At 43.2% G+C, this 21,289-nt stretch overlaps 2 protein-coding genes across 3 annotated transcripts in view; one reads left to right on the forward strand and one right to left on the reverse strand.

Annotated features, from left to right (window-relative positions):
• Gpr1 (G protein-coupled receptor 1) overlaps nt 1-7,799 on the reverse strand; it is a 40,708-nt gene extending 32,909 nt beyond the window's left edge. The window contains exon 1 of the mRNA XM_011238518.3: nt 7,783-7,799. The gene's annotated coding sequence lies outside the window, so the exon portion shown is untranslated. The remainder of the gene's footprint in view (nt 1-7,782) is intronic.
• The window catches only part of Zdbf2 (zinc finger, DBF-type containing 2), a 114,219-nt gene that overhangs the window by 15,122 nt on the left and 77,808 nt on the right, over nt 1-21,289 (forward strand). The gene's annotated exons all lie outside the window — the stretch shown is intronic.

Here is a 21,289-nt window from a genome sequence, read left to right on the forward strand (position 1 = left end):
GCCACCATGTGGTTGCTGGGATTTGAACTCAGGACCTTTGGAAGAGCAGTCAGTGCTCTTAACCGCTGAGCCATCTCTCCAGTCCCTATCTGCCTATCTATTATCCATCCATCTATATCAGTCAGGTTTTTTTGAAACCTCTTGTGTAGCCCAGGCTAGCTTTGAGTTTGCAGTGATCCTGCTTTATCCCCCTAGGTACGGAGCTAGCTAGTGTGTGGTGATATTCCACAGCTGCCATTGATTTTTTTTTCTTCTGCATATGTGTGTGTTGTACATGGCCTGGATGTGTGCATGAGAGTACATGAGAGGCCCAAGGTTGATGTTAGGTGCTTTCGTTGATTGCTTTCTACCTTTTATTTTGAGGCAAGGTCTCTATGCCTTTTTGGCTACTCTGGCTAGCTACTTGCTCCAGGAATTAGCAGTTCTCTGGCTCTGGTACATGATGAGCACAGATGGGCCCCCTACACCCTCCTAGCTTAATGTGGATGCTGGGTCCTACTATGTGCACAGCAAATGCTTGACCACTGAGCTATCTTCCCAGCCCTCATTTGTTCATTAATTTTGGTTTTTGAGACAGGGTCTGTTGGTATCAGGACCTCTGAAACCCATGACATCATATAGGTGGATCCTGCACACCTGTTGCCAAGGCAACAGCCACCATATTTCCAGAACCCACTTGGATCACCGTCCACCTTTACCTGTGTGATTACGTCATCATCTATATATCAAAAGAAAGGCCTCCCGGTCCCTCCCCTCCCCTCCCCTCCCCCCCCTCTTTTTCCCCATTCTCTTTCCACTGCTACCTTGCCCCTCTGTCTCCCAGTAAACCTCCTGTGGGATTATTTGACCTGGTGTGGTCCTTCTGAAGCCGTGCGATGGTCACGATCATTTCAGGGTCTCTCTATAGTAGCCTTGGCTGGCTTGGAGCTCACTCTGTAGACAAGGATGGCCTTGAACTCACAGATTCATTGACCTCTGTCTACCCACTGCTGGGATTAAAGGTGTACAGCACCATGCCCAGCCTCCATTTTATTTTATTTATTTATTTTTGAGACAGGGTTTCTCTGAATAGCCCTGGCTGTCCTGGAACTCACTTTGTAGACCAGGCTGGCCTCGAACTCAGAAATCCGCCTGCCTCTGCCTCCCAAGTGCTGGGATTAAAGGTGTGCACCACCACCGTCCGGCTTCCATTTTATTTTAAAGCCAGGTCTCTTCCTGAACCTGGGGCTCACAGATTGAGCTATCTACAGGGGTTATCTCTGTCTTCCCAGTGCTGGTGATGTGGTGTCTTTAAGTTTGATGGAGGCCTTTCTCTCAACTCAGATGGGCTTTAGTTCAGGAGTCAGAGTGATTAGTAGGGGGAAGGTTAAGAGAAAGCAGAGCTCACTCTAGCAGGGACTGGTCCCTGAAAATGGGAAACAGTTTGAACTTAGTCTGAGGCTTTTAAAAGGACTTAGGCCGGTAATGGGTGAGTGAGGTGTGGAGAGGGGTTGGACTAGTCTGTCTACCTGGCCCCCTGGACCAGTGGACGCCTCAGAATCCCTCACAGGTTCACTCAGAGCCTTACGGGAAGAAACGAGGGACCAGAACTGCCCTCTGGGTTCCTGGCCTCCTGGAAGATGTTTTCAGAAATGGCATTTTGGGGTCCCTATTCTGCCTGGCTAATTTTATCCTGCTCCCATTGTTACTGGGTTATAGGTAATATATGCTGGGTCTGGCTGTTTACTGGGTGTCAGGGTTCCAAACTGAGGTCCTTGTACCTGGGCTGTCACTCTAGCTCTGACTTTGTTTGTTTGTTTGTTTGTTTGTTTGTTTTAAAATTTAAAATAGTAAGAAGAGGCAGGGGTGCATGTTGGGCTCAGGGTTGGCTGCAGGATCAGCACAGGTTAAGTTCAGGACTGGGTACAGGATCCACTAATTTCTCTTTGTTAGTTGTCTTGATCCATAGATAAACATTTTATTTTCTCTAAATTTGGACTTTTGTTTGTTTGATTTTTCCAGACAGGGGTTTCTCTGTGTAGCCTGGCTGTCCTATAACTCACTCTGTAGAACAGGCTGGCCTTGAACTCAGAGATCTGCCTGCCTCTCTACCTGTAGAGTGGTGGGATTAAATGTATACACCACCACTACCCAGTTATTTGGACTTTTTTCTAGGAGTAAAAACTAAAGTCTGAATCAAAACATAAAATAGGACCAGCAGGATGGCTTAGGGGTTAAGGCACCTCCTGTCAAACGTGATGATAACCACCAGCCCCAGGAAGTTGTCCTCTGATCCCCACACACCATAAATAAATAAGTGTGAATTTTTTAAAAATTAAAAACAAAACAAAACAAAAAAACCTAGTGGCCAATTGCCAGCATTGAATTACAACAAAACTACAACGAAGTAATAATAGCAACTCATGATTTAGTGGCTGCCTAAACTGTACCTTCTGCAGATATTTCAGTTTTCTTAAAATCCAGTTATTGATTTCAGGAAAGTTATTAGCATAAAATATTACTGTGCTTCTGTAACCGAGGGATCCATGGGTAAGTCATTAGTTAGAAAGCAGGGGGATGGATTCAGAGGTGGAGCGACCGCCTGCATACTCACCCTGCAGCAGTAGAAGGAAGGGACAGAAACATTTTTAAAAAGCCAGGAGAACCAAGAGATTGAGGCCAGCGTGCACTGGATTGCAAAGCACTGTCTCAAAAATAAACAAAAGGACAAAAAAAAAAAAAAAACAAGCCAGGCATGAGAGCACACACCTGCCTCTAATTCTAGCCGTTGAGAGGCAAAGGCAAGTAGATCTCTGTGAGAGTGTGGCCAGCTCCGTCTGCATGGTCTGCCTACTTAGTTCTATGTCTTCCAGGACTACATAATTAGACCCCTTTTCAAAACAATAACAACAGCAGCAGCAGCGAATTACTTAAGAAATACTAGTCTCTTCTCCCTTTCTCTTTTTATTATAGATGTATGTTATTGATTTTAAATTTTATTTCCTATCATAATCATATGTAGCTGAAACTCAGAGGGGAAAACGTCTATATTTTTTAAAAGACAATTTTAAAATATTTATTTTACATGTAGGAGTGTTTTTGCCTACATGTATGTATGTATGCGCACCACATGCGAGCTTGCAGAGAACAGAGGTGGCATTGGATCCTCTAGAACTGAGTGACAGATGGTTGTAAGTCACTGTGAGGGTGCTGGGAACCAAATCTGGGTTTTCCACAAGAGCAATAAATGTTCTTAACCACTAAACCAACTCTCAAGCAACCCCCGCCCCCATACATTGGGTTTTATTCCAAGAAGTGATAATAAATGACTTGCTCCAGTTGTCATAGGGACTATCAAAGTGACACAGGGAATGAGACTTGGCCTTTGCTGTCTGACGTCCCAAAGGTACAGTTGGGATGTAGCTCAGTTTGGCGAGCGCCTGCCTAGCATACTGGAGTCCCCCAGGTCTGTTTCCTATCATCACATGAGGCACGTGTGCCTGTCGGTCCCTATACTTGGTGATAGGCGCTTTCTCCATCAGATTAGATTCTATTAAATTCAGGTTTATTAGGAGGCTGCTCTCAGGTGAGTTCACTGGCCCCAAGGAAGGAGGGAAGTTGAGACAGATGGGAGACAAAGGGGAATCATAAGAGAAAGAGCTCGTGCAGGGAGAGAAGGAGACAAGGAGAGATCAGGGAGACCAAAACATCAGGATTCCCCTAGGGAAGACCCTCTGGGGAAAGGACAGTCCAGCCTCTAGGCTGGAAAGGTCAGGGTCCGGGGCAGGGTATGCCAGGCAGAGAGTGTGGGATGCTGGGAGAATCTGGAGGCCAGATCTGCTTTAGTATGTAAAATATTCACCTAAGTCTTTTGTCTTGGGGTCTGAAACTAAACCCTTGGGAAGTAGAGGCAGGTGGATCAGAAGTCCAATAGCAGGAGCTGGGGAGAGACTCAGAGGTTAAGAGCACTTGCTGCTCTTTCAGGGGACCAGCGTTTGGTTCCCAGCAATCACCTGTAACTCCAGGGGAGCTGATGCCCTCTACTGGCCTGCATGGATATGTGCAGGCGTGGACTCTGGAAGCCGTGCACATTCACAGAAGTAAAACAATAAAATAACCCTTTTCCAAAAAGAAGTTCAAGGTTATCCTACTCTACGTAAACCATTTAAGGCCATGCTGGGAGCATCTCAGAACTTGGAAGCAGAAGCAGGCAGATTTCTATGAATTCAAGCCCAGCCTGGTCTTTCACAGTGAGTTCCAGGCCAACTAGAGCTAGATAGTGGACCCTGTCTCAAAATAGAAAAACAAAACAGCCCTCCATCTCCAAATGAACAAAGAACTAAAAAAACCAGTAGATTGCCAGGAAAAAAGATCTATGTCCAATACACAAAGACTTAACAGAAAAGAATTGAAAATTCAAAGTAGTTGGGCCTAGGAGCTTATTGCCCACTGTAACAATGGGCAATAGATGGCAGAGAAATGAGGACAGAGGAAGGGAGTGTGGGCTCTGGGGGCAGTTACCCTAGTGACTATGAAATACGTGGTACATAAGGCTTGCTTTTTTGTTTTGTTTAAAGATTTATTTATTTTATGTAAGCACACTGTAGCTGTCTTGAGACACTCCAGAAAAGGGTGTCAAATCTCATGAGCCACCATGTGGTTGTTGGGATTTGAACTCAGGACCTTCAGAAGAGCAGTCAGTGCTCTTAACGGCTGAGCATCTCTCCAGCCCCTACATAAGGCTTGTTAAGTAAAGTTTGCTTTTAAGATGCAGTGCTGTCTTCAGGTTCTACTGATAAGGTGAGTTGGGTGATTAAGAGTGGTTTATCCTCTCTGAGTTCAAGGCCAGCCTGCTCTACAGAACAAGTTCCAGGACAGCCAGGACTACACAGAAACTCTGTTTTGATAAATAAATCAACAAAGTGGTTAACCCAGCACCTATGAGGCAGAAGCAGGTGGAACTCTTGTGAGTTTAAGGCCAGCCTAGCTCCACAACAGCCAAAACTACACAGAGAGAACCTATCTCAAAATATAGAAAAACTCCCAACATCTATATCTGTAACTGTATCTGTATCTGTATCTGTATCTGTATCTGTAACTGTATCTGTATCTGTATCTGTATCTGTATCTGTAACTGTATCTGTATCTGTATCTATCTGTATCTGTATCTGTATCTGTATCTGTATCTGTATCTGTATCTGTATCTGTATCTATCTGTATCTGTATCTGTATCTGTATCTGTATCTGTAACTGTATCTGTATCTGTATCTATCTGTATCTGTATCTATATATCCTGGAGAGAAAGAGGGGAGAGGCCTTGACAAAAGGAAGCATGAGCTAGCTTTGCCAAAGGAAACTTTACGCCCTGTGTTTAGGGAGAGAATGGAGAATTCTCACGTTTGCTCTTTCTTAACTATCATAAACTAAAAAACAAACACAAAAACAAAAACAGAAAGTAGCACTTGTTTCCCCCTGACTGGTATATTCTAATACCCTTTGTGATCACTCGTGTGTGCGCACATGTGCGTGCACACACACACACACACACACACACACACACACACACACAATGTTGGGGAGGAGGGCCGGGAATCTGTATGAATGGTAGAATACTTCCCTGGCACCAATGAGAATCTAGGTTTGATCCTCACACTGCAAAGAGACAACTCCAGACTTTGTGCTAAACAATCAAACCAACTCCAAACTCGCCACCCCCCAGACCTTTTGTTTGTTTATTTGTTTTGTTTTGGTTGTTGTGGGTTCATGGCTCAGGCTAACCTGGAACTTACTGTGTAACTGAGTTCAGGGTACCCTCCAGCTTCAGCCTCCCAAGTGCTGGGACTACAGGTGTGAGCCCTCATGCCTGCTGTCTTTGGGCATTTTAAAGTGTACCATTTGGTAGTTCAGTAGTCACATTGTTGGAAACTGTTTTACCTTGCAGACCTGAAACTCTGAGTGCAGTAAGAGCAGCTTTCCAGATCAAAAACCTTTATTAGTGTGTGTGAGGGGGTGGGCAGTGGAAAGGGACAGGTAGGGCACTCATCTTGCCGCAGCTTGGGTGGTGAGGCCACAGGACACCTTAAAGGACCCTTCTTCCCTGTAGGTTCCAGGCATCAGACTCCAGCAAGCAGTCCTGGGCAGCAGGAACTTTTCCCTGCTGAGACATCTTGCTACTCCCTGACCGGCTGTCACCTGATTTTGAGACTGGCTTGTACTATGTAGCACTAGAATTAAAGCATGTCACACCCAGTACTAGTGTCTTTCAGGGCCATGCTATGGTGCACCCCCTTTCTCCACTGAAAGCAGCTTGAAAACACCCAAGAGTGGTAGCACTTTTCTGTATCCTTAGCGCTCAGGAAGATAGGGCAGAAGGTGGTAAGTTGGAGGCCATTGTGAGCTACATAAGAAAGCCTTCTCTTTAAGAAAAAGAAAAGTCGGGCGGCGTGGTGGCGCACGCCTTTAATCCCAGCACTCAGGAGGCAGAGGCAGGTGGATTTCTAGCCTGGTCTACAAAGTGAGTTCCAGGGCAGCCAGGGCTATACAGAGAAACCCTGTCTCAAAAAACAAACAAACAGACAAAAGAAAAAAGAAAAAGAAAAAGAAAAAGAAAAAGAAAGAAAAAGAAAAAGGAAGAGAAAGAGAAAGAGAAAGAGAAAGAGAAAGAGAAAGAGAAAGAGAAAGAGAAAGAGAAAGAGAAAGAGAAAAAGAAAGAGAAAGAGAAAGAGAAAAAAAGAGCCATGGAGTGGGGTGGAACGCCTTTGATTCCAGTACTGGGAAGGCAGAGGCAGGTGGATCTCTAAGTTTGAGGCCAGCCTAGTCTACAGAATGAGTTCCAGGATAGCCAGAGCTACACAGAGAATCCCTGCCAGGAAGAAAAGAAAGAAAGAAAAAAGAAAGGAAGGAAGGAAAAAGAGAGAGAGCGTGAGCTGGGCCAATTCAGTTATTCAACACAAGCAATTTGATGAGTTCCCTAAAGCAAGAAGAACTCCTATACTGTGCTGGTAGAGGCACATGCCCTTAATCCCAGCACTTGATGCCTTTACTAAGTAGTCAGGAGGCAGAGGCAGGAAAATATCTGTGCGTTTAAGGCCAGCCTGGTCTACAGAGTGAGTTCCAGGACAGCCAGGGCTGTTGCCCAGAGTGAAAAAGAAAAGGAGGGGGAGGAAGAAGAAGAGAAAGAAGAAGAAAGAAAAAGCAGCTGAAGAGATGGTTCAGTGGGTAAAAGAGCTTGCTATGTAAATATGAGAGGACCTGAGTTCAGATCTCAGTTCCCATGTAAAAAGCCTAGCACAGCCAGCCTTGTGCACCTGTATCTTCAGCTCTGAGACACAGTCAAGAGCACCCATGGAGTTTACTGGCTACCAGTCCAGCTCCAGGTTCAATGAGAGACCTTGACTCATGGGAATAGGTAGTGAATGAGAGAGGAGGACACCTGCTGTCTTCTGGTGTCTGAAAGTGTGCACACAGGCTGCCCTGGAACTCACTTTGTAGACCAGGCTAGAAATACACCTGCCTCTGCCTCCCGAGTGCTGGGATTAAAGGCATGCACCACCACGCCCGGCTTTTCTTTTTCTTAAAGAGAAGGCTTTCTTATGTAGCTCACAATGGCCTCCAACTTATCACCTTCTGCCCTATACCTGTGTATACATACCTGTGTATACAACACAGATCCATAAAAACACACACACACACACACACACACACGAAAGAAGAAAGAAAAAAGAAAGGATGAAAATGAAAAGTTATTTATTATTTTAGGCTGGCCAGCCCTCACTGTATAGTGAACCCAGGCAGTCATCTTACCTCAGTCTTCCAGGTACTGGGGTTATAAGTTTGAGCCACTGAGCTTGGGAGTCTTTCTGGTGGACCAGGCTGGCTTCTCAAAGGTAGCACTTTCCTGCCTAAGCCTCCTGACTCAGATGTCAACGCTGTGTGCTGAGTTGGAGAGAGAGCATCGTGATGAGGATTACGTGCTGCTTCTGTGGGCCCATGGCCAGTTCCCAGCACCACCCACAGTAAGGAGCTGCAGGGGGACCTGACACCTGACCACCGTGGGCACCTGCATTCTTGTCTTTGTAGGCACACACAGACATGTGCATAAATAAAAATCAAAGTAAATCTACAATTTTTTTTCATGCTCATCATAGAGTACTTAAAAGATTGAAAAAATAATAGAATGAAAATTCAAATCATCCTTACTCCTATGTCTACTATTTAAGAAAGCCCCATCTTGACATTCTCATATATTGCTATATTTTTAAAATATCTGTGTGAGATTAATGTGACCATGGAGTATAGCTACTCATTGCACTGACACCATGAACATTTTTCAGTGTCATTATATATTATTCAAAAATATGCTTTTTGATGGGAGTTGTGCTTTAGTGGAAAAAAAAAAGGGCTTTTTAATGACTACATAATACCATGCTCTACTGATGTTATTCAAGGCATTTTTAAAAGTGGCAACTTTATTGCCACCCTGTAACAGAAGTTTCATGCTGTCACACTACTTTCCAAGCAATTACTGGTCCATCTTCTACAGAAATAAAGTACTATCGAGCTGGATCCTAAAAGATAAGCACATTTTAAGAAATATTAAAGTAAAATACAAAATCCTAGCACAGGCTACAATTTAGGCAAAATGGAAACAGAATCTGATATTATCTGTCAACAAACAACTTCAGAAAGCTTTTCCATAAAATTAAATAATGATACGATGTGTTATCCACTGCACTTGCAGCTCTGTAATTACAGCAACGAGACATTTAATACAATAAGACTATATTTTTCAAACGTGATTTGGTGTTCCCCTGCCAGTGAGCTGGTTATTATTCCCATTTAAGTTTCATGAGATCCAGAAAGCACGGGAGGAGAGGAAAGTTTGTTGACTTACACAGTGCATGGAGATGAAAAGAGAAAACTTTTTTTTTTTTTTTTGAATTCTCAGAGGTTAGCAGTAGAATTGCAAGTTGATCTCTTAATCTGTGGTCCAAAAGCCCTCAATGATGCACGCAAATTTATAGCATTCAGAGGGTGATAAAAAGAGCAGACTTGAGGTTTGATTTCCTTTCCTGCCATTCTACCTTTCAGAAAGTTGCAGTCAGACTCACCAGGGAAATACAAATACAAATCAAAACCACAATGAGATATTACCTTGCTTCAGCATGAATGACCCAGTACTGCATGCCTCTAGTCTCAGTAAGAGTGCTTCAATGCAGCCAGGCGTGGTGGTGCACACCTTTAATCCCAGCACTCGGGAGGCAGAGGTAGGCAGATTTCTGAGGCCAGCCTGGTCTACAGAGTGAGTTCCAGGACAGCCAGGGCTATACAGAAAAACCCTGTCTTGAAAAAACCAAAAAGAAAAAAGAAAAAAAAAAAAGAGTGTTTCAGTGCACATGCCAGGTCTAGTCTTAGCACTAACACACATGCACACACACAAACTTTCAAAAAGACCAAGGCAAGTAGAACATGAGGAAAAGGGATGAAATTCTTACTATTGGTAGGAATGTAAAGTTAAAAGTTGAAAACTGTGTGGAGGTTCTGCTAAATTAAAAAACAAAAATGGAATTACAATATAATCTAACAACCCCACCACTGGCTGTATATCCAAAGGAAAGGCAGTCTATGTGTCAGAGGGGCATCTACATTTTTCTGTTGCAGCAGTATTCCCTAGGCAAGCTAAGTAAACAGCAATGTGTCTACCCACAGATAAAGATAAGAAACCATGGTACGTGCACAGAGTAGACACCATTCAGCCGTAAAAAAAAGATGAAACCTTGTTATCTGTGATGATGCAGATGGACCTGGAGATGGATATGTCAAGTGAGATAGACCAGGCGCAAAAACTTGAGCACTGAGTCATCTCAGGAGTACATGGAATCTAAGAAAGTGGATGTTGTAGAGATTGAGCTTAGAATGGCGGCTTTGGGAGGCTGGGAGAGTCTCAGAGAGGAAGGCATGAAGGAAGATCCATCAATTGGTGCTAAGTTACAGTTGCATAATTTAAAAGTTCTGGTGGGCTATTGTCAAAGAACAGGAGTATCCAAAATGTTGATGGTAATATAACTATGAAAAAACTAGAAGAAAGGATTTCGAATGTTTTTACCAGAAGGAAATGATAAATGCTTGAGGATGTAGTTGTGATTATAACTCATTTTAAACATTAACCAGTATTGAGATGACACACAACACCTTATAAATACGTGCATTTTTGTGTCTTAGTTTAAAAGCTTTTACAAAGAGAAGATTGTTACTGATTATTCATATAGATAGGATTTGGGGGGAGGTAAAGGTAGTTGTTTATGGGCTTTTAGAGTTTCTCCTCTCAAATAAAAGTAAACAGAAATCAGAATTTTAAGTTAAAAAATAATTAGAAGTTGAATTATATATCACTATTGGAAATTTACCTGAAACAACAACAAAAAAACCCCACCCTCCCCAACCCTAATTATGGCACTAGTGCATGCAAGAATGACAGATGCAAAGAGTGGGTTCACTTGGCCACAAATGGAAAAACCTCCTGTGAGAAGCAGAGTCAGGTTTCTTGTCACATTGCACTGTGATAAAGGGCACAGCTCTAGAGAAGGCGCCAGTCACATTCCAGGAGCGGCCTCCCCTCTCCAGACCAGATGCTCAGCTTTCCACTGTGTGAGATGAGCAGCGCCCCAGGGGAAGCCTCATGAGGGATTGGGAGGGGAGGAGCGGCGACTCCAAAACAGGGCTCCCAGTGGCCCCGGTTCTAAGCCAGCTTTCTTATGTGCAATGGCCGAGTGACCCTGAAGTGTTTTTTTTTTTTTTTTTTTTTGGAAACTCTTCAACTCTGGTGTTCATTTTTGTTGTTGTTTCAGGGTTCATGTAGCCTATGTAGCTGAGGATTGCCGTCACGTTCTGGTGCAAGGCTGCCGGGCACCTTCTACCTGATTTTAAGCTCTGCTCCATTTGTTTGTCGGTTTGTTTGTCCGCTTGTTTGTTTGTTTGTTTGTTTGATGTGGGGAATGGGGATGATGATATTAGTTACACAGCACACTGGGTATAGCAGTGGTGGTGTGACGTTTTCTCTATGCACACAAAAAGGGTCTAGGCAGTGTCTCTGCTGGAGCTGTTACTTTCCAAGTTACCCGCTCTGCTCCTCATTATTCTCCCCATTGATAAGGTGTGCTATGCCCATTCATCTTGTGGCGAGGACTACATCTCCCACTACAGCAATTTATTCCCACCATCCTTACTATTAAGTCCCACAAGTTTATTTAGTGCAGAAATGTAACTAGAGAAGACATCATATTCCCTAGCTTCCATGAGAGCTCAAAATGGCCACTAAGATGTACATAGAAAATACTAGCTGGGGTTTCCAGAAAAACTACCTCAGCTTTGGAGCTCTGCCTTAAAAGACAGACATAGCCTAGAGAATATAAGGGAAGAACAAGTGGGGTTGAGAAGTTATTTTTAAAAATACAGAATCCTAAGTATCTAACCTTGAAAGTCTTTGTTGTTGAGACAGACTCACGATGTAGAGTAGGCTGACCTTGAACTCACTGCTGTTCTGCTTAGTCTCCCATGTGCTGAGATTTATAGGCATATATCATTATGCCTGAGCTCAGCCCTGAAATTCTTGAGGCAATGGACTGCCACGCCAGCAACTTTCCCCCTGGGAGCTCCTTGTCTGCTGAGAGCTATAGCCCTTATGTGCTTAGATCACTCTTATTTTGAGTTTGTTGTTCTGTGTTGTCACACCAAAGAGAAACTTGATACACCGCACTTCTTTAAGTTCCTTGAAAATAGCTAACACTTAATCATGCTCGATGACATGGCAATGGAGTCTCACTGGGTGGGGTAACGTGGGCTTGTCTTTGAAAAAACAAACAAACAAAAACCTGCTGGAAAACTCTGCCTTATAGAGTTGCTGTAAAGATGGAGTGGGAAGAAAGCAATAGGCTGGTTTGCCCAGTCCGGGCCCCCTGCTCACCATGATGATTCAGTTCGTAGGCTCTGCTATTTTAGGGGCCGTCCCAAAGGGAAGCCAGGTGGGGAAAATGGTCTCTTCTTGGACTAGAAAGCAGGGACATCACTTTCAGAATTCATCAGAATGAGCTTGTTTGAGGAATCTGTTACTCAGGAAGATGTCAGCTTGATAGTGATGGAGAAGTCCAGGCCTAAAGGAAAGCCCATGGAGGAAACAGAGCTAGTAAGAAGCTCAAAGTGCCCTTCTTCTTAAGTAGAGAGAGAGGCAATAGTTTGTAATCTCATGATTCTGTTTCTGGAACTGAAGGCAGTCCTGTACTTGTGCTCTGTACTAAGCTCTAAATTACTCTGTGCCCCATCCAGGGGATGATGTCCAGTCAGGGAAGTGCACCCATGCTTGCTGTTCAGAGTGAGGTTCCTGGCTCCTGGGAGGTGTTGGCATGAGTCTAGCCAGTGCATCCCAACAGAGTAGACATGAACTTACCAGCTCTGTGTCAATGTCTTTGAATGGTGGAAACTGCTGCAAGGACTTTCCCCTTAATCAAATAATGATGGATAACTCCACCTTTAAGATGAACATAGGAGGGCTGGAGAGATGGCTCAGTGGTTAAGAGCACTGACTGCTCTTCCAGAGGACCTGAGTTCAATTCCCAGCAACCACATGGTGGCTCACAACCATCTGTAATGGGATCCGATGCCCTCTTCTGATGTGTCTATCTGATGACAGCTACAGTGTACTCATATACATAAATAAACTTAAAGGATCACAATGAACATGGGGTCACTATGTAATTACTGAGGAACTTCTTTATTAATCTACAGTTTTATCATATTATTTTTAGTCAAGTCCTTTTTTTAAAAAAAGATTTACTTATTTATGTATGTACACTGTAGCTGTACAGATGGTTGTGAGCCTTCATGTGGTTGTTGGGAATTGAATTTTTTAGGACTTCTGCTTGCTCCGGTCAACCCTGCTTGCTTTGGTTGGGCCGCTCGCTCTGGCTCAAAGATTTATTTATTATTATACATAAGTACACTGTAGCTGACTTCAGAAGCTCCAGAAGAGGGCATCACATCTCATTATGGGTGGTTGTGAGCCACCATGTGGTTGCTGGGATTTGAACTCAGGAGCTTCAGAAGAGCAATCAGTGATCTTACCCACTGAGCCATCTCTCCAGCCCTTTAGTCAAGTCCTTAAAGAACAGTACTAGGGAAGGGATGGTTCTCCAGCAATGTATACTTGTTTCATTCTAAGTTTATTCTCTCCTGACTGAGGAGAAGACCCTCTGAACATTACTGGCAGCATCCTGAGAGTGCCACTGTCACAGTACCTTGCTGCATAGCCTCAGTGATCTCACTGATGTGTAAGACGTACAAAGAAGAGTGATTACTTTGTTCCATAATTCTTCCCTGCTTATCTAACCCTTGCCCTAACTTAACTGGAATGACAACCATTCCTAGATATAACAAGTATTTGACATATGTTGTTGGCAACTATATTCTGAAAGTATGATTCTTTGTGTGTGTGTGACAGTAAAGAACATGGTAATACAACTCTGTTCTGTGTGTAAGAGACACACCTACATCAGGAGGTTCTGACACATCTGTACAGTGGCGTCTTTGCAGATGACAAAGGAATATATGTACTGATAGGACTCATTGATATATATTTTGGAAAAAAAGTGGATTCAGAGCTGTGGTATGTTAGTTTTTGAATCAGAATGAATATATAGAACAGGCTGGGAATCCAACTTTCTTGGTAGATGCTTTCCTAGTGTGCCAGAAGCCCTGCATCTGATTCCTAGCACTGGAAAAACAAAACAAAACAAAACAAAACAAAACAAAACAAAACAAAACAAAACACAAACCATCAAGGCTTTCACCAATTTGAGGGAGTGTGGATACTTTAAAACAAAACAAAATACCCCAAGTATAGTGGCTTACACATAATGCCAGTATTTGGAAGGTTAAGGCAGGAGGATTCCCTTGAGTTTAAATCAGACTGGGTTATAGAGTGAGACCTTGTCTCAAAAGCAAAACAAAACAAACAAAATCACCACCATCAACAACAAAACAACACAATAACACAAAGCCAGTTGTGGTGGTATACCTGTATAATTCCAGAGTTCTGGAGACAGAAACAGGCAGGTCTCCATAAATTCAAGGGCACTATCAGCTACCAAGTGAGTTCCAGACCTGCAAAGATTCAAAGTGAGATCCTGTTTCAAAACAAAGAGGACTGTGTGTGCTGTGTGTGTGTGTGTGTGTGTGTACGTGTGTGTGTACATAAAAATGAATTGAGGAAGGGCTTAATTGGTAAAGTGCTTGCTTGAGTTTAATCCCCAGAATCCAGTATTTGAAAAATAACAAAACAAAACCAAAACTGGGAGGAAGGTAGAGGCGGCATCTGTGGAGCTCATTGGCTGCCAGTCGAGCCTAATTGGTGAACTCCAGGTCAAGGGAGAGACCCTGTGTCAAAGGATGTGGTTAATATTTCTGAGGTTGACACCCAAGGTTGTCCTTTGACCTCTCCTGCACACACATGCGTGTGCAGGCAATATACACATATGTAAGCAATGAATTAGAGCAGCTGGGGGTAGGTGGATTTTAAGACCATCCTCAGCTATATAGAGAGTTCAAGGATATCCTGGGATACAGGAGTCTCTCTCTCTCTCTCTCTCTCTCTCTCAACCTCTCTCTCTCTCTCTCAGAAAAAGTGTCTAAGAAAAGAAAAAGAGAAATACACTTTCTAAATGTCCCTTAATATGTAATTTTTGATTTTGTACCATAGTTGTTTTGTATTACTAAAAAAACCAATTGAATCAAATGAAAAGAATAACCTTTAGAAACGGAAAACAAATTGAAGCTGATGAGCCTAACAATATACCATGTTTGTAGCCTTTCCATACAGAGAAAAAACAATTACTTTAAGAGACTTTAAAATATAGTATTTTGCCTACATATCCTATGGGACAAAAAGAATTGTGAAGAAATTTAAAACTGCAGCTAGTAGTTACTGTTAGCAAGAATATCAGCATTCTTATTTTGAAACTTATTATAACTCTATTGAAAACTAAAATGAAATCTAAGTTCACATCAGTATGAATTTGAATGAAGATATTATGTTCCATGTAAGAGCAAAAAGATAATGTATAAAAAATCAAGGAATTTAATCCAACACATTGTAATCTTAAATTTAAATTGGAAAAACAAAAATGAACTCCGAATTACTTTTTTCTCTTAAAAATATATCTTCTAGCTTCCCTGTGCAAGGCACTGGGAAGCAACAAAGAGCCAGCAGTGATAGACATTAGTATAACACCCAGGTCCCCAGGTTATGCCAGCCATGGAGACTTGTGACTGTCTCTGATTTTATGACACTAAGACATGAGGATCACTAGGAGTTCTAGCTCAACCTGAGCAGTGTAGTGATTTCCTGGCCAGCCAGGACAACAAAGAAGCGCCCCCCCCCAAAAAAAACCAATAACAACATAAGAAAGAAGGGAGAGGGGATGGGAGTTGAAGGAGAAAGAAGCCATCTGTGATGGTTTGTATATTCTTGGACCAGGGAGTGGCACCATCTGGAGGTGTGGCCTTGATGGAATAAGTTTGACCTGGTTGGAATAGGTGTGTCACTGTGGGTGTGGGCTTAAGACTCTCACCCCAGTTGCCTGGAAGTCAGTCTTCCACTAGCAGCCTTTGGATGAGACATGGAACTCTCAGTTCCTCCTGCGCCATGCCTGTCTGGATGCTGCCATGCTCCCACCTTGATGATAATGGACTGAACCTCTGAACCTGTAAGCCAACCCCAATTAAATGTTGTTTTTTATAAGACTTGCCTTGGTCATGGTGTCTGTTCACAGCAGTAAAACCATAAGACAGAAGTTGGTACCAGGAGTGGGGTATTGATGTGCTAGGCCTGACCATGCTTTTATTTGAATGAATGTGGATTTTTGGACTTTGGATTTGGAACTCAGTGGAATGCTTTAAATGGGGCTTAATGGGTCATACTAGTCGGAATATGGAAGGCTTTGTTGCTGGGAGTAATTTGAACTGTGTTGACCTGGCCCAAGAGATTTCAAAGGAGAAGACTTTCAGTATGTGGCATAAAGACTGTTTTTGTGGAATTTTGGTGAAGAATGTGGCTACTTTTTGCCCTTGTCTGAAAAGTCTGTTTGAGGCTAAGGTTAATTGGATTGGATTAATTGCATTAATTGCATTGACAAAGGAAGTTTCAAAAAAGCCCAGCAGAGACTTTGTTCTTTGGTTAAGTCTCACAAAGAGAAGTTTGAACAAGCATAGCAAGCTTAGAAAGGCAAAATATAAAATATATGGTTCGAGTATTAAAGGCATACCAGGAAGTGAAATGGAGCAAAATCCTGTGTTCTAGGAAATAACAGATTAAGGGAGTGGGACCTTGGGGCAAGATCCTACCCAGCTGAATTTATATCCAGGCATGGTGGTACACTCCTTTAATCCCATGAGACAGGCATGCTGATCTCTGCATTCAAGGTCAATCTACAGAGCAAGAAGCAGGATAGCCAAGCTTTGGCAGTGAAGGATTTAGAAAACAGAAAGCCAGTGACAATGTAATAGTACAAGCGGGTCATGTTCTAATTCCTGCCAGCAGCAGAAATCGGCAGCTTCAGCCATGTGGCTCTGGCTCTAGAGTTAAGAATGGAAGGAACTACTGGGACAATTGATGCTGGTTAGCTGGAGCTAAGAAATTAGCAGTGATTATGAAGAGACCAGCATCACTGAGGTGAAATCTTCTGGGAAGTATTTTCTGGGTGCACAAAGAAGTTGTGTTCCAGAGATAGCCAAGGTGTCCCTCGTGCTGCAGCTGGACTTGGTAATGTGTAAGAATCACTCAGGTGGTACTGGGTTTGAAGTCATGAAGGTGTCATGAAGAACAGCTGAGGCTTGGCACTGTGAGAAGGACATTTGAGAAGGTATAGCCTCAGCTGTAGTTGATGGCCAAGGACTGAAGGGGTCATGCAAAGGATTTGAGGCTTGGCACCATGAAGAGAGCCTATAAGAGGCTATTGGTGAAGCCTAGTTGGAATGGAACACCCCAGTGTATTGAGATGTCAGTACCATGGAATGATCACCAAGAACAGCAGCCATAGCGGAGTCGATCAACCTGAGCTTAGAGTGCTACAGAGGGCAGAGCTGGAAAAGTGATGCCAGCCCTTTGTAGGAGCCCAAAAGATCAAGTGGAATCCCAGACACTGAAGCAAGAAGCTGTAACATTGAAATTGCCTTGGAGACTCAGAGCCATGGGATACATGCTGAGGAAAGCTGATAACAGGGAGTGGAACCAGCCCAGGAGAAAGCAGTTTGTTGCAGTCAACAAAGATGAAAAAGGAGTGGAGATCTGAAGACTGCTTTGACATCAACCATGGAAGTGCAGAGTTTGGAGTTTGCCCAGCTGGTTTCCTGCCTTGCTTTGGGGATTACAGTTAATTAGTCAGATGAATCTCAGAAGAGACCTTGAACTTTGGACTTTTAACATTGTTGAGACTGCTATAGACTATGAGGACTTTGAAAGTTGGACTAAATGCATTTGCATTATGCTATGTTTAAATATGGCCCCCATAGACTCATGTTTTTGAACAAGTCTATGAGGGCCAGGGAGTGGAATGTGATGGTTTGTATATTCTTGGACCAGGGAGTGGCACCATCTGGAGATGTGGCCTTGATTGAATAGGTTTGACCTGGTTGGAATAGGTGTGTCACGTGGGTGTGGGTTTAAGACTCTCACCCCTGTTGTCTGGAAGTCAGTCTTCCACTAGCAGCCTTTGGATGAGACATGGAACTCTCAGCTCCTCCTGCGCCATGCCTGCCTGGATGCTGCCATGCTCCCACCTTGATGATAATGGACTGAACCTCTGAACCTGTAAGCCAACCCCAATTAAATGTTGTTTTTTATAAGACTTGCCTTGGTCATGGTGTCTGTTCACAGCAGTAAAACCCTAACTAAGATAACATCCTGCCATCTTGCCATCCTGCCAAACCACTCTTTGGGTGGCCTGTGAAGGGGCGTTCTGGTCAGGAATCAAGACAAATAATGTCTGCACTATTAAGCATATTGAAAATCTTTGAGTTCATGGTGATGTTTAAGGACAAACTCACTGGCCACCATTTATTTATTTATTTATTTATTTATTTATTTAGATTTATTTATTTATTATATCTAAGTACACTGTAGCTGTCTTCAGACACACCAGAAGAGAGCTTCAGATTTCAGTATAGATGGTTGTGAGCCACCATGTGGTTGCTGGGATTTGAACTCTGGACCTCTGTAAGAGCAGTCAGTGCTCTTAACCCCTGAGCCATCTCTCCAGCCCCTGGCCACCATTTAGAGTTGCTAGAGAGTCATTATTCATTTACTCTCATCACCCTGAGAATTAGGAAAGAATTAAGTCTTTTTTTTTCTTTGATTTCATGTACACCCTGTGTTATAAGATGGCCAAATAATTGCTTTACATTAAAAACTACAAATCTGCCCAAAAATTGGAAAACTGATAAGAGTTAGATAGTGAGTGCATGCAGCTCTGGGGGCACAGTGGAGCCCGGGGATGTGGAGCAGCTACCTTAAAGGTTTAGGGGAACTTCCTAAGCAGATTGCTAACCACTCACCAGTCTTAGAAGTGGACAGCATCGGGGCTGGAGAGATGGCTCAGTGGGTAAGAGCACCCGACTGCTCTTCCAAAGGTCTGGAGTTCAAATCCCAGCAACCACATGGTGGCTCACAACCATCCATAACGAGATCTGACGCCCTCTTCTGGAATGTCTGAAGAAAGCTACAGTGTACTTACATATAACCAATAAATAGATCTTAAAAAAAAAAAAAAAAAAAAAAGAAGTGGACAGCATCAATCTCAAAGCATTTTTCCCTAAAATAAATTAAAGCAAGTCTGACCATGTAATTGCCATTTTCTGTGGGATGTAGGGGATGGAGGAAATTGGGTGAGACAATCAGCCGTGTTCAAAATGGTTCTCCAACACATCCATGGTATGAGCCCAAGACTAGTAAAAAATAACATAAGCTGGGTGGTGGTGGTGCACACCTTTAATCCCAGTTCTCAGAAGGCAGAGATTGGTGGATCTCTGAGTTGAAGGCCAACCTGATCTACAGAATAAGTTCTGGGACAGACAGGGGTACACAGAGAACTTCACCTCTCTCCCCCAAAAAGAAAAAAAAAAGGAAAATAGGTTGTTTTGTCATATAATGTACCCTGATTATAGTCTTCCCTCTCTCTTCCCAGTTCTCATTTCCCATCTCCTCCTGTTCCACTCTTTCTGTGTCTCATTATAAAAGAACAGTCTTCCAAGAGATAACAACCAAACATGACAAAGTAAAATATAATAAGATGAAGCAAAAACTATCATAACCAAGTTGAACATGGCAACCCAGCAGGAGGAAGAGAGTCCCAAGAGTAGATACAAGAGTCAGACACCCACCTGTCTCTCAGTCAGGCGTCCCATAACATACTAAACTAGTAGCCATAATATATACATGGAGGACCTAGTGCAGACGCATGTAAGCCCAGCGCTTGCTGCTTCAGTCTCTGTCTCTGTGAGCGCTTATGTGCTTTGCTTGGCCAGAGGGGAATAGAGAACAGTGAGAACTTTCAAAGGCTGGAGAGGAGCTCTGGTAGTAACTGGGAGGGCACTTTAGGCAAAATGGCTCAGTGAGTAAAGCTGATTGCTGCCATACCTGACAACCTGGGTTCAGTCCCCAGAAACTACACTGAGAAGGAGAGAACCGACTCCCACAAGTTGTCCTTTCGCTCCATACTCACTCTGTGGCATGCATACACACACAAAACCATATACCCACAAAATAAATAAGTACGTACAGTTTATAAGTGGAGGGGTTAAGAAACTTAAGCTTGATGGATTTTTTTTTAATTGAAATTGATTCTATAGAGAGGGAAAAGAGATGCCTCTATCCCCCCTTTAAAAATTCAGTATTCATTCAAAAACACTGTAATCTGTCTTTCCTTCTGAAGAAACAGGCAGCATTTCTGAGATTCTTTGCTTCTTCTCTCCAGGCCCTGGAATGAGTAAACTCCATTCCAGTATCTAGTCAGGGTACAGCGTGTACAGATAAACTATGGCTGCTTGTGGCTGTTGACAGGTAGGCAACGTTTGTTACTGCAGTAGAATTTGACCTATCTGATTTAGGGATTGCTTTAATACAGGATGAAAATAGAAGATTCTTAAAGCAGATTTCAATCAACAAGACAAGATGGCAACACCTCTCTGGCCCAGAGTGAAGCTCACTGGCAGTGTGATAACTCCAGTGGGCCACAGATCCGCTGGTTTCTCTGTTCTCACTCCTGTTTTCTCAGGAGTGAAAGTGAAAAGCAGACCCCTTTAGGTAACTTCAGGATTCGCAGCTCTTCCCTTCTGGTCCCAATGATTTTCCCTTAGTCAACAGGTCCTAAAATCAGAGCAGAAGGAGCCACCGAAGAAGTGCTTGCTGCATGAGGCATGTGGAACTTTTTAACGCCCGCCCGCCCCCGGGTGCAATGGAGGAGAGTGGCCAACTGGCAGCTTTGACCTAAGTCATTTTTGGGAATGCCAGATTAAAATTTAAGAACTCCTTCCCCATCTTCAGGCAGGATCTGGAACTTTTTTTCTCTGATTGAACTTGGAGTGTTTGGCACCCCAGTATGTAGGGCAGTAGGTTTCTTTTGTCTATTTGATTTTATATGTATGAGTGTAATGCCTGCAAACTGGTGCACCACATGCTTGCATGGTGTTCTTAGAGGTGAGAAGAAGTCATCAGGCACCCTAGAGCTGGAGTTACCAATGGCTGCGAGCCATCTTCTGGGAGCTGGGAACTGAATCCAAGTCCTTTGCAAGAGCAGCAGGTGTTCTTAACTGCTGAGCCATCTCTCCAGCCCTCTCCTTTTTGGCATTTTTGTAGTATTTCCTTTGGGTCTATTTCTATCTTCCTATCTCCCTGTCTCCCTTCCTTCACCTTCACTCTGTCACCCTCCCTCCCCCACTCAATTAAAGCCTTTCCCCTCTCGTGGGGCTCTTTCTATCTTTCTGACCTTTACCTATACTCACTCCCACAGAAATACACATATGTAATAATTAGAAGCTAAGATTCTCATATTGGAAAGGATGTGTGGCATTTGTCTTTCTGAGTCACTGTTACCTCACTTAATTAACATTTCTCAACTCCATACATTTTCCTGTATAGTTCAGAGTTTCGTTTTTCTTTATGGCAGAATAGAATTTCACTGTATATATGGACCAGGTTTAATTATCTGTTCCTCTGTTGATGGACATCTGGGTCAATTCCTTGCTGCTATAAACAGACCAGAAGTGC

The sequence above is a fragment of the Mus musculus genome, chromosome 1 (assembly GCF_000001635.26).
Source record: "Mus musculus strain C57BL/6J chromosome 1, GRCm38.p6 C57BL/6J".
Classification (NCBI taxonomy): Eukaryota; Metazoa; Chordata; class Mammalia; order Rodentia; family Muridae; genus Mus; species Mus musculus.